We start from the raw sequence: 14,506 nt of genomic DNA on the forward strand, positions 1-14,506 counted from the left end.
CCACAAGTGGAAACCATGTACACTGACTCTTGTACAATGCTTTTGTTTTTTAAATATATATATATATATATATATATATAAATAAATAAATTTCAGGTCCTAAGCTACTAGCCAGGACAAATTTTTACTTGCCACTTCTAATCACACCCACTACTTCACCCCCTCTTTGCATATGTTTAGCCATTGTGAAACGCGTTGTAATATTGTGTTTATTTTATACTATAATAAGGTAAATGCTACATACACAGTAATAAATTAAAGGGACACTAAACCCAATTTTTTTCTTTTGTGATTCAGCAGATAGAGCATGTAATTTTAAGCAACTTTCTAATTTACTCCTATTATCAAATTTTCTTCGTTCATTTGCTATTTTTATTTGAAAAAGAAGGCATCTAAGCTTTTTTTTTTTTGGTTCAGTACTCTGGACAGCACTTTTTTATTGGTAGATGAATTTATCCACCAATCAGCAAGAATAACCCAGGTTATTCACCAAAAATGGTCCGGCATCTAAACTTACATTCTTGCATTTCAAATAAAGATACCAAGAGAATGAAGAAAATTTGATTATAGGAGTAAATTAGAAAGTTGCTTTAAATTGCATGCTCTATATGAATCACAAAAGAAAACATTTGGGTTCAGTGTCCCTTTAACAAAAATAAGTTCATAGCAGTTAGAAACATCAACTAGATGTTCTGGGGAAGACAGCAGCTGGATAGAAAAGGGAAGTTGTTGAACATAGAGAATGCAGAGTGCTGACAGTCATGGAAGGTCATAGCAGACCTGGAGATTTTTTTTTTTTAATAATTATCATCTCTCCCTTCTCACTCTTAAAGGGATAGTCAACACCAGAATTACTGTTTAATAAAATAGATCATCCCTTTATTACCCATTCCCCAGTTTTGCATAACCAACACAGGTATAATAATACACATTTTACCTCTGTAATTATCTTGTAGCTAAGCCTCTGCAGACTGCCCATTATTTCAGTTCTTTTTACAGACTTGCATTTTATCCAATCAGTGCTCACTCCTCGGTAAATCCACGTGCGTGAGCTCAATCTTATCTATATGAAACACATGAACTAATGCCCTCTAGTTGTGAAAAACTGTCAAAATGCATTCAGATTAGTGGCGGCCTTTAAGGCCTAAGAAATTAGCATATGAACCCCTAGGTTTAGCTTTCAACTAAGAATATCAAAAGAACAAAGAAAAATTTGTGATAAAAGTAAATTAGAACGTTGTTTAAAATTACATGCCCTATTTTTATTTTTTTAACTTGACTGTCCTTTTAACTATCTTTCTCTACTCACTCGTCTCTATTCTCAGGCAATATCTTCTCTTTACACTAGTTCTTTCCCCACTCTCATATCTCATCTTTTTTTTTTCCTCCATTGTCTCTCAACGCTACCTTCTGTGAAATGATTCTAGGTTTGAGCTGAGGTTGTCTATATAAATAATTTCTATGCTCGCCTTGTTCATGCTTGATTGTTACATAAAAAAGTCCTGAGATTGTCCCTTTCTCTAAGTGGGTCAGCACGAAAAATCTATATTACAGTGCACGATAGTATTATTTTACCTAGCTGGCACCAAATATTCTCAATTTACCTTATCTTATTAATATTATCCATAGTTGTGTCTATAACAGATTATTTTAGAATGTTTACTAAAAAATGAGGTTTATCAGTTGAGATCCAAAAGTGGTCTCCATTATTGGGAATAACCTCCTTCTCTTAGAATTTGCAGTGATGAGGCCCATAAGTGACCTCTTATGTCATCACGGAGGGTAGCTGACCATTAGGCATCTGAATTATTCACTATATTCGTGGACTTCTGTTTTAGAAATATATACTGTATACTTGAAACCATGATATTTATGTATTTTAGCAATACTGTGTTATATTGTCCTATGTTTTCTGTATGCCTTATTTCAAACCTCAAATAAAAAAAAATAAAAAAAAAGAAAGTCTGTGTTGTCCAGAGACAGCCTCAAAACATCACTGCTCTAGAGGAGATCTGCATGCAGGAATGGGCCAACATACCAGCAACAGTGTGTGACAACCTTTTGAAGAATTACAGAAAACGTTTGACCTCTGTCATTGCCAACAAAGGATATATAACAAAGTATTGAGATGAACTTTTGATATTGACCAAATACTTATTTTCCACCATAATTTGCAAATAAATTATTTCCAAATCAGACAATGTGATTGTCTGGATTTGTTTCCACATTTTGTCTCTCATAGTTGAGGTATACCTAGGATGAAAATTACAGGCCTTGCTCATCTTCTTAAAGGGAACCCAATTTTTTTTTCTTTCGTGATTCAGATAGAGTGTGAAATTTTAAGCAACTTTCTAATTTACTCCTATTATCAAATTTTCTTTATTCTCTTGCTATCTTTATTTGAAATGCAAGAATGTAAGTTTAGATGCTGGCCCATTTTTGGTGAACAACCTGGGTTGTCCTTGCTGATAAGCGCGTGCAATTTCTGACCGAGGATTGGATTCTGATTTGCTGATCATTTGAAGAAGAAGGCAGCTACGCAACGGTGGGGGGAGTTCGGCTGCCATATTTACCTGGTATTAGAGAAGTTAGCGACGGTGATTAGTACAGAAGCAAGGCGGCAAGGTAGACGGGGTATAGTGCAGGCGGATCTTCGGTTTTTATTTTTCAATATCAAATAATGTTAACGGAAGTGTTGACTGTCCCTTTAACTAAATTGTACTTTTACCTAATCATGGGACCTTTCAAAAAAAAAAAAAGGCTTAACAAACCCAAGTACCTGGCGCCTTAAAATTGTACCCTAGCACCCCGATTTACACTCACATTTGATACATTTTATCAATAATGGGCCCTAGCGCACTGATTTACACCCCCCAAGACACTTTGCATTTGCTATATCTATCAATATGATGGCAAAAAGCTTCTGGCCCCTAAATTTATAGGCTAGTATCTAGATTTTGAATACATTTGTCAAGCTTTAAAATATTGCATGCCACTGCTCACCAATAGAGCTGAGGGACGCACTAGGGAAGAGCTATGGACAAAAATTAAGGGGTTTTTTTTTTTTGGTTTTTTTTTAAATAATTCACTATTTAAAATGTTCAAAGCTGTTTAAATGGCTTTTAAACTTAAAGGGCCATCTGTAATTAGTTAGAACATGTCATTTTAGGACTAGTGACCCTGCACTACTGTAAGTTTAACCCCCGCAAAGCATTGCTGATTGGATCAGTAGCAGTTTTCACTTGGGACCAGTAGTGCCCTGCAGGTCCCGAGCAGTACTGTGTGTGTGTAACCCTTTTGTGAAGGTTAAACACACAGCAGTGCAGGGTCTCTCGTTTGAAAACTACATCTAACGAATTAGAGCATGTCATTTTTCAACTTATATGGCGATTTAATATTTTCCATGCATAAAGTAAAATTATTTTTTAGATTCATGTTCCTTTAAGACTGCACTGTTCCAGCACTGACACAGCAGTCAAAATATTCTCCTCAGGAAACAGCATGGAGACACCAAGACATGTTTAAACACAGTAGCAATGTAAGTAAAAATGCAATACAATTAAATCTAATTCATAGCCATTACTTCTTTAGTCAAATCCTCTTAGTACAGCAAAATCAAATAATAAAAGTGTACTAGAAATTGCTTTTAATTATATGCAATGCTATTATATACATGATATCACTGATGTCAGAAGTTTAATTTAAGAATTTCCTGTTTCCTTTGTGTTTAAAATTACCTCATTTCCTGTTTTTAGAAAAAAAGGTTATAGAGATACACTACTAATTAAATACTAATGAAAAACTAATATGCTCTAATTTGAGCATTTTTATTCTTTCACCAATGATCACCCGTAAATGTGTCTAACCCAAAATTGGTTAAACATAGTTCTGGTCCTGCATCTGCTCTGCTAAGATGTAATGCATTGTTCCTTCTAAGCAGTAAACACCACCCAACATTTTATTTATCTTGATTTTTATTTTAACATAGTTGTGCAGTGTGTGCACAATTAATAAGCATAGTCAGACTCACTATATTTTGCCCCCTAAAATGGCCTGATTTAATCTTCACAGCACACCTGTCTGGTGCTGCTTTTATTATTTTTTGACAAATAACAAACCGATCTATAGCAACATGCACCTTTATATAGTGTGCTCTATCAATGGATAAGGCACAGGAGTACAGTCCTAATAAATAGGTTGTAATTTGACAATAACTCTGTGACGTATTTTTTAAAAACACAGCACCAGACAGGCGGTCTATGAAGAGTAAATTAAAATGGGGGCCATTTTCAGAGGCAAAATATTGTGAAAAATGTCTGGAGTAACATACAAGAAGATAGCTGAATTTTTTGGCAAGGTGACTAAAACACTGATTTTCAAACCTGTCCTTAGGCCTCCCCAACAGGTCAGGTTTTCAGGATTGGATGAGAGCAGGTTAATAACCATGTTTACTAATCGGCTGATAATTTCACCTGTGCTCTAGTTCAGATATCCTCAAAATATGTCCTGTTATGGAGGCCTGAGGACAGGTTTGAAAACCAATGGACGAAAATGTGTGCATACTTTATTCCCGATTGTAGTCAAATATGAACGTTTTGTAAAAAGAAATAACACACACACATACCATACTCTCATACAAAATAAACTAGTCATGAACCAGTAAACATGGTATTGTGACCGGTGGTTTGAAGAACCGTGCTCTAGGGCATTAGTGCATATTATTTTTGCGCCGATATGTCCCTTTGTCTTTAACAATTTTATAGTGATTTGTAAAATTATTGATGAAAATGACCGTAATATTAACAAAGAAAATAATATTTTGCCTAACTCTTAAATAAAAATCATGCCACAAATACAATAAAAACTAATAAGATTAATACGTAATACAAGCTTGTTTATCCCATAGTCCATTCTCAGTGTACCAAATTATTTTTTGAGGTCAACCATCACATATGTATCAATGCAAACAGTGTAGTAATAATAATAATAATTATAATCTATTGTGCCAACTCACTACACAAGTATGAAATATAAATGACATTTAATTACTACATATAGCCTTAGAATGAAAATGATGCAACATAGCAATATAAAAAAAAAAAAAAATTATCAAGTGGATGGTTTAATTGTAATACAGAGTCCAGACAGACAATCGTCAGGGACGCAAATAGGGTAAAAGAAATGTATTGATCAGCTTATACAGTAAAAACAACCTTTGTTATCAGCTTATGGCCGTCACTGGACTTAAATCTCCACTGTACTGTGGGAACGTGACATTTTCTCACTAGATGTGTTCAGCTAGAGCCCAGTAGTGCTTTGCTCTTCTTGAACTTATTTTAACTATGTGTTTAACGTTTTTTGCAGCTAGTTGCACATAGTTCTATGCAAGCTAGAGTGCAATAACAAAATGCTCCTTGCACATTAGAGCATGTTTTGCTCTTTAAAAAGGGACAGTCTACAATAGAATTGTTAGTTGTAAAAGATAGATAATCCCTTTATTACCAATTCCCCAGTTTTGCAAAACCAACACAGTTATATTGATATACTTTTTAGCTCTGTGTTTACCTTGTATCTATGCATATTCTGACAGCCCCCTGATCACATGACTGTGACTGTTTAAAATCTATTGAGTTGCATTTAGTACTGTGTTGTGCTAACTCTTAAATAACTCCCCGGGCGTGAACACGTTGTTATCTATATGGCCCACATGAACTAGCAGTCTCCTGTTGTGAAAAGCAAATACAAAAGCATGTGATTAAGAGGCTGTTAATAGAGCCTTTGAAACAGGCAGAAGGTTTAAATGATATAAAGTGTATTAATCTAACAATGTTGGTTGTGCAAAGCTGGGGAATGGGTAGTAAATGGGTAGTTGTTAAATATTTATGCACAACTCATTGCTGAATACCAGACATTAAAAGGGATATGAAACCCAAAAAGGTTCTTTTGTGATCAGAGCATATGATTTAAGTTTCCAATTGACTTCTATTATCAAATATGCTTCACTCCCATGATATTCTGTGTTGAAGAGATACCTAGGTAGGCATATTGAGCACTAAATGGCAGGAAATAGTTCTGCCCTCTAATGCTCTTGCAAATAAATAACATTTTTGCAAAACTGCTGCCATGCAGTGCACCAGAAATGGGCCGACTTCTAAACATACGTCCCTACTTTTCAACAACAGATTCCAAGAGAACAACAAAATATCAATAATAGAAGTAAATTAGAAAGTTGTTTAAAATTGCATGTTCTGTCTGAATCATGAAAGAAACGTTTTGGGTTTTATATCTTGTTAAATAAAATGTTCGGTAAAATCTTAGTTTAGCGTTCTAAATGATTTTCTCAGCCATATTTCATTATTTTCCTACAAAAATTGGCGTGGGGGTTCAGATGAGGGCTACCAACAATGCTGCAATGTTTGTGTCTCCAGGAACAAAAAGGGGAGCCCTATTTTGGGGTGTAAAGTCCCTGTTTTCCCCATAGACTTTCCACAGCCGTGTCGAGCTGCCCTTTAAGGTTGCGCTGTATAAACATTACTGCAATCTGTCCCTATAACACTGTGTGCGTGTTGTGCTAGTTGACCCTTTCAAGGCTGTGTGTTTTTTTGTCTGTCCCTTTAAGACTGTGTGACCAGGTGCTATCCTGCCCTTTAAGGCTGTGTGAACATTATTTCCTCAGCAGTTTGTACAGTTGTTACTGACAGGGCTGCTTTAAAGTGAATGTAAATTTTGATGCTAAAGTGCCCGGTTTTTAAAACTTTGATTAAAAACAGGGGCACTTTAATTCATAAAAATTTACATTTCACTCCTGTTGTGAAAAAAAACTTACCTTTTAATCTTCACAGCAGCTCCAGCTTCCTCCACCTGTTTCAAAGCCTCTTCCTGGGTCTAAAATGAGGCATCGGCTTCCTCCAATCACAGCAGTGAATCAGACACTGAATCCCCCGGGGGGGGAAGCTGTGATTGGAGAATGACCTATCAATCATTTCTGACATCAGAAATGGCTTGTGAGACCGGAGAAAGCTGGAGCTGCTGTGAAGTTTAAAAGGTAAGTTTTTTGTCACAACAGGAGTGAAATGTAAATTTTTATGAATTAAAGTGCCCCTGTTTTTAATCAAAGTTTTAAAAACCGGGCACTTTAGCATCAAAATTTACATTCACTTTAAGTGTCTGTGTACAGTAAACAGTTACAAATGTATAAAAACCTGTAGGCTGAGTGTTTGATACAATGTATCCATGTAGGTGAGCAGAGCTGGCTGGCTGTGGAAAGTCTAGACTCTATGGGGAAAACAGGGACTTTACACCCCAAAATAGGGCTCCCCTTTTTGTTTCTGGAGACACAAACATTGCAGCATTGTTGGTAGCCATCATCTGAACCCCCACGCCAATTTTTGTAGGAAAATAATGAAATATGGCTGAGAAAATCATTTAGAACGCTAAACTAAGATTTTACCAAATGTTCTATAAAGTTTAATTAAGAATTCCAAAAATGTTTTACTAAAGTCGTAAAAAATAAATAAGAAAAAGTAATGCAGAAAAAAAAATAATTTAAAAAAAAGGGAGAATGTGGGTCCTCTGGATCTGCTTGGTTAGCTAACAGGGGTAATAAACCTTCAGGTCAGAAGAAAAAATTAAGACAATGCAAACAAAGGTGACTGCCAGACAAACTTAGTAGTGCATTCCTTAAATAGCATGGGTTCAGTTGCTTTTTGCAAGACAAACCTGGGAAAGGGCTCATTTATAAAGCACAACTAATATTTATGTAATATTTTGTCTTCCTATGAACATCCCACTATTTATCAAAACTGATAGTGAACGTATTTATACTCTCACAGTGTTAGGATAAAGTGAATACAATTAGAATGATACGATGCTTATATTTGTGTTTGAAACCGATCACATAAACACTTGGCAATGTGATAAAGATAAACACTAAATAAAAGATCCTGAATCCAAATAACAAAAAGGAAACTAGAGGCTGCTAGAGATATGACTTGAGAGTTGTGCCAGTTCTCATTTAGTTAATACGCACAAGCTATAAATGAACCCAAACAGGTTTCAATAAGGTTGAGGTTGTAAAAAACCCCACTAGCAATTCGTTTAACTCATTGGCTGCCAGAAAAGGCGACTGCAATCCATTCTAGAATACAAGCGAGTTAACGGTAAATACAAGCGCCTTAAACGATTTAATCTCACAATACAATAAACAAAGCAGCACTGATCTTACCATGCCAGTATAAATCCGTATGTTCAAATCATCAGTATGCGCATTGTGAATCACTGTTTGGATATCCGATCGCTTATCTAGGACAAATTTTCCCACAGCACCACACAATTTGGCAGCTGGTGACTGAAGGAAGTCCGAGACCGAGATCAGAGGCTGACACTTACCGAGGTCCCTAGCTCTCTGGTTTAGGGAGGAGCGTCTCATCCAATCAGCAACGTGCGTACAGTGACGATAGCTTAGCGCGCCTCTTGCTTTAGCAGATGGTAGTGCAGACTCTGAGAGCTGAAGTTCTCACTAGTGTGTGTCATATCATAGAGATCAGGCGCAGGGTTGTATAATTGTGTAGATAAAAAGACGTTTTGGTACCTCTTTTTTTTGTTGCTGAAGTCTCCGACTATTTCACTTTTTTGTCGTGGGAAAATAGCTACCATTTGTTATTTTGGAAGTGTAAAATGGTTTTGAGAGAAAAAAATGTATTAAAGTCACGTGACCGGATTGTTTTAGTCAACCATCTACTTTAAATAGGGATGGGCGAATGTGGACCCACCTGAAGTTAGACACGTTTTCGTTATTCATTATTTAAAATCCGATGGGGAATTCCATGTTAAATAAAAACAAAGAAAAAATATAAAAAATAAGCTTTGTGTGGCTTAATGACTACTACCCAACCATACCCCTGACTAAGCATAACAAAATAATATCAAAGTTAGGAATATAACGGGGATTAGGCCCCTCAGGAGCCCCGTGAATGCACTGCCCCTATCCATCTATCATAGATGATATTGAACATACATGCATCATATAAACATCTGCCTTATAAAAACTAGGCTTTGTGTAACTTAATGACTACCTCAAATATACCCCAGACTGAGCACTCTCCTAGGTGATAATGCAAATGAAAACATAATATAAACAGTGAGTACTATCCAAGTAAACCCCAGAGAGAGCAGAGTCAAATGACATCAAACTTAGGACCCTAACTTGAGGATAGGAGTGGACCCTGCAAGAGCCCCCTGAATGTACTGCGTTATTCACTCTAATGTATGGAAAAACATACATTTTATAAACATCTGGCCGATAAAAACTAGGCTTTGTGTCACTTAGTGACTACTACCCAAGTATACCCCAGAGTTAAGCAGAATCAAATTACACCAAAGTTAGGACTCTAAATTAGGGATAGGACCTTTCAAGAGCCCCCTGAATGCACTGCCCATATCCACTCTCATAGGTGATAATACAAATACATACTTCATATAAATACCTGCCCTATAAAACTAAGCTTTGTGTCACTTAATGATTACTACCCAAATGTACCCCAAACTGAGCAGAATCAAATGACACCAAAGTTAAGTCCCTAACTTGGTGATATGACCCCTTTAAAAGCCCCCTGAATGCACTGCTCCACATACTCTCATAGGTGATAATGTAAATGAAGACATTAAATAAACATCTGCCCAATAAAAACTAGGCTTTGTGTCACTTAGTGACTACTATCCAAGTAAACCCCAAGAGAGTAGAATCCAATGACATCAAACTTAGGACACTAACTTGGGGATAGAACCCTACAAGAGCCCCCTAATGCACTGCCCCTATCCACTCTCATAGGTGATAATGGCAAACACCTACATTGTATAAACATCTGACCTATAAAAGTAGGTTTTGTGTCACTTAGTGACTACTACCCAAATATACCCCAGATGGAGCCTAATCAAATTACACCAAAGTTAAGACCCTAAATTGGGGATAGGACCCTTAAGAACCCCCTGAATGCACTGCCCATAACCACTTTTATATGTGATACATACATCATATAATGAGGTGCCCTATAAAAACTAGGCTATGAGTCACTTAGTTACTACTACCCACGTATACCCCAGACTAAGCAGAATCAAATAACACCAAAGTTAAGACCCTAACTTGGGGATAGGACCCCTCAAGAGCACCCTTAATGCACTGCCCTTATCCACTCTCATGGGTAATAATGCAAATACATAAATTGCAAATGAAGACATCATATAAATATCTGCCCTATAAAAACTAGGCTTTGTGTCACTTAGTGACTACTATCAAAGTAAACCTCAGAGAGAGTAGAACTCAATGACATCAAACTTAGGACCCTAACTTGGGGATAGAACCCCACAAGAGCCCCCTAAATATACTGCCCCTATCCACTCTCATGGTGATAATACAAATGCATACATCATATAAACATCTGCCCTATAAAAACTAGGCTTTGTGTCACTTAGTGACTACTACTCAAATATACCCCAGACTGTGTAGAATCGAATGACACTAAAGTTAAGACCCTAACTTGGGGATAGGACCCCTCAAGAGCCCCCTGAATGCACTGCCCTTATCCACTATCATAAGTGATAATAAAAGCAAATGTATACATCATATAAACACCTGCCCTATATAAACTAGGCTTTGTGTCACTTAATGACTACTACCCAAATATACCCCAGACGGAGCCTAATCAAATAACACCAAAGTTAAGACCCTAAATTGGGGATTGGACCCTCGAAAGCCCCCTGAATGCACTGCCCATATCTACTTTTATAGGTTATACATACATCATATAAAGCCCTATAAAAACTAGGCTTTGTGTCACTTAGTGACTACTACGCACGTATACCCCAGACAGAATAGAATCGAATGACACTAAAGTTAAGACCCTTACTTGGGGATAGGACCCCTCAAATGCCCCCTGAATACACTGCCCCTATCCACTCTCATAGGTGATAATGCAAATGAAGACGTCATATAAACATATGCCCTATAAAAACTAGGCTTTGTGTTACTTAGTGACTACTATCCAAGTAAACCCCAGATAGAGTAGAATCCAATGGCATCAAACTTTGAACCCTAACTTGGGTATAGAACCCCACAAGAGCCCTATAAATGCACTGCCCTATCCACTCTCATAGGTGATAATGCAAATGTATACATCATATAAACATCTGCCCTATAAAAACTAGGCTTTGTGTCACTTAGTGACTACTACTCAAATATACCCCAGACTGAGTAAAATTGAATGACACTAAAGTTAAGGCCCTAACTTGGGGATAGGACCCCTCAAAAGCCCCCTGAATGCACTGCCCCAATTCACTTTTATAGGTGTTAATGCAAATACTTACATCATACTTACACCTGCCCTATAAAAACTAGGCTTTGTGTCACTTAGTGACTACTATCCAAGTAAACCCCAGAGAGAGCAGAATCAAATGACATCAAACTTAGGACCCTAACTTGGGGATAGGACCCCTCAAGAGCCTCCTGAATGCACTGCCCTGATCCACTCTCATAGGTTATAATGCCAAAACATGCATCATCTAGACACCTTCCCTATAAAAAAAACCTAGGCTTTGTTTCACTTAGTGACTACTACTGTAGTATACCACAGACTGAGTAGAATCGAATGACACTAAAGTTAAGACCCTAATTTGGGGATAGGACCCATCAAGAGGCCCCTGAATCAACTGCCCCTTTCCACTCTCATTTGTGATAATGGAAATGCTCACATCATATAAATATCTGCCCTATAAAAACTTTTCTTTGTGTCACTTACTGACTACTATCCAAGTAAACCTCAGACTGAGCAGAATCCAATTATATCAAACTTAAATTGGACCCTAAATTGGGGATAGGACCCCGCAAGAGCCCTCTAAATGCACTGCTCCTTTTCACTCCTATAGGTGAAAATGGCAAACACATACATCATATTAACATCTGACCTATAAAAACTAGGCTTTGTGTCAATTAGTGACTACTACCCAAATATATTGAACAGACTCAAATGACACCAAAGTTAAGACCCTAACTTGAGGATAGTATCCCTCAATATCCCCTTGAATCTACTGTTCCTATACACTTGAATAGGTGATAACGCAAATATATACATCATATAAACATCTGACCTATAAAAACTAGGCTTTGTGTCACTTAGTAACTGCTACCCAAGTATACCCCAGATTGAGTAGAATCAAATGACACTAAATTTAAGACCCTAACTTGGGATAGGAGCCCTCAAGAGCACCCTGAATGCACTGCCCCTATCCACTCTCATAGGGGATAATGCAACTACATACATCATATAAAAATCTGCCTATAAAAACTAGGCTTTGTGTCACTTAGTAACTACTACTCAAATATACCCCAGACCGAGTAGAATCAAATGACAATAAAGTTAATACCCTAACTATCCACTGTCATATGTGATAATGCAAATGAAGACATCATATAAACATCTGCCCTATACAAACTAGGATTTTGTGTCACTTAGAGGCTACTATCCAAGTAAACCCCAGATAGAGAAGAATCAAATTAAACTAAAATTAAGACCCCAACTTGGGGATAGGACCTTCAAAAGCCCTCTGAATGCTCTGCCCCTATCCACTTTAAAAGGTAATAATGCAAATTGCACACATCAAATAAACATCTGTCCTATAAAAACTAGGCTTTGTGTCACTTAGTGACTACTATTCAAGTACACTCCAGACTAAGCAGAATCAAATGACATCAAAGTTAAGAGCTTGGGGATAGGACCTTGCAAGAGCCAACTAAATGCACTACCTCTATTTACTCTTATAGGTGATAATGGAAAACAGTGCATTCAGGGGACTTTTGAGGGGTGCTGTTCACAAGTTATGCTCTTGACTTTGGTGTTATTGGATTATGCTCAATCTGGGGTATATTTAAGTAGTAGTCACTAAGTGACGCAAAGCTTAGTTTTTATAGGGCAGGTGTTTATATGATGTATGTGTTCTCAGAGTGGATAGGGGCAGTGCACTCAGGGGGCTCTGGGGGGGGATCCTATCCCCAAATTATATTCCTAACTTTGGTGTCATTTGATTTTGCTCAGTCTGAGGTATACTTGGATAATAGTCATTAAGTGACACAAAGCCCAGTTTTATAGGGCAGGTGTTTATACGATGTATGTGTTTGCATTATCACCTATGAGAGTGAATAGGGGCAGTACATTCAGGGGGCTCTTGCGGGATCCTATCCTCAAGTTAGGGTCCTAAGTTCGATGTCATTGGTTTCTGCTCTCTCTGGGGTTTACTTGGATAGTAGTCACTAAGTGACACAAAGCCTTGTTTTTATAGGGCAGATGTTTATATGATGTCTTCATTTGCATTATCACCTATGAGAGTGGATAGGAGCAGTGCAATCAGGGGGCTCTTGAGGGTCCTATCCCCAAGTTAGTGTCTTAACTTTGGTGTCATTTAATTATGCTCAGTCTGGGGTATATTTGGGTAGTAGTCACTAAGTGACACAAAGCCTAGTTTTTATAGGTCAGATGTTTATACAATGTATGTGTTTGCCATTATCACCTATGAGAGTGGATAGGGCAGTGCATTTAGGGGGCTCTTGTGGGGTCCTATCCCCAAGTTAGGGTCCTAAGTTTGATGTAATCGGATTCTACTCTCTCTGAGGTTTACTTGGATAGTAGTCACTAAGTAACACAAAGCATAGTTTTTATAGGGCAGGTGTTTATACGATGTGTGCATTTGCATTATCACCTATGAAAGTGGTTAGGGGCACTGCATTCAGGGGGCTCCTGCGGGATCCTATCCCCAAATTAGGGTCTTAACTTTGGTGTCATTGGATTATGCTTAGTCTGGGGTATACTTAAGTAGTAGTCACTAAGTGACACAAAACCTAGTTTTTATAGGACAGGTGTTTATACAATGTATGTATTTGCATTATCACCTATGAGAGTGGATAGGGGCGGTGCATTCAGGGGGTTCTTGAGGGGTCCTATCCCCAAGTTAGAGTCCTTACTTTGGAGTAATTTCATTCTGCTCAGTCTGGGGTATACTTGGGTAGTAGTTAATAAGTGACACAAAGCCTAGTTTTTATAGGTCATATGTTTATACAATGTACAGTATCGCCTAGATTATAAGTTCTGCGTTAAGGGTCCTAACGCTGCTTTTTAACACCGCTGGTATTACGAGTATGGCAGGTACAGGTGTACCGCTCACTTTTCTTCCGCAACTTTTGGCTACCCGCAAATCCCCTTACGTCAATTGCGTATCCTATCTTTTTAATGGGATTTGCCTAACGCCGGTATTACGAGTCTTGGAAGAAGTGAGCGGTACAGCCTCTACCTCCAAGACTCCTACCGCATAAAAAAGTCAGTAGTTAAGAGTTTTATGGGCTAACGCCGGAACGTGAAGCTCTTAACTACAGTGCTACAGAGCATGTCCAGTTCTGCACCTCTACCTCAGTGATATGGAGGCAATCCTAATCAGTGCAGAGGGTTTTTGAACCAGGTGGGCA

At 37.7% G+C, this 14,506-nt stretch overlaps 1 protein-coding gene across 1 annotated transcript in view; it reads right to left on the bottom strand.

The window, feature by feature from the left end:
* The window catches only part of ATP10D (ATPase phospholipid transporting 10D (putative)), a 452,340-nt gene extending 443,951 nt beyond the window's left edge, over window positions 1–8,389 (bottom strand). Inside the window, exon 1 of the mRNA XM_053703992.1 lies at window positions 8,225–8,389. The gene's annotated coding sequence lies outside the window, so the exon portion shown is untranslated. The remainder of the gene's footprint in view (window positions 1–8,224) is intronic.
* Window positions 8,390–14,506: the final 6,117 nt, after the last annotated feature.

This window comes from Bombina bombina, chromosome 2, assembly GCF_027579735.1.
Source record: "Bombina bombina isolate aBomBom1 chromosome 2, aBomBom1.pri, whole genome shotgun sequence".
In the NCBI taxonomy this organism is placed as follows: Eukaryota; Metazoa; Chordata; class Amphibia; order Anura; family Bombinatoridae; genus Bombina; species Bombina bombina.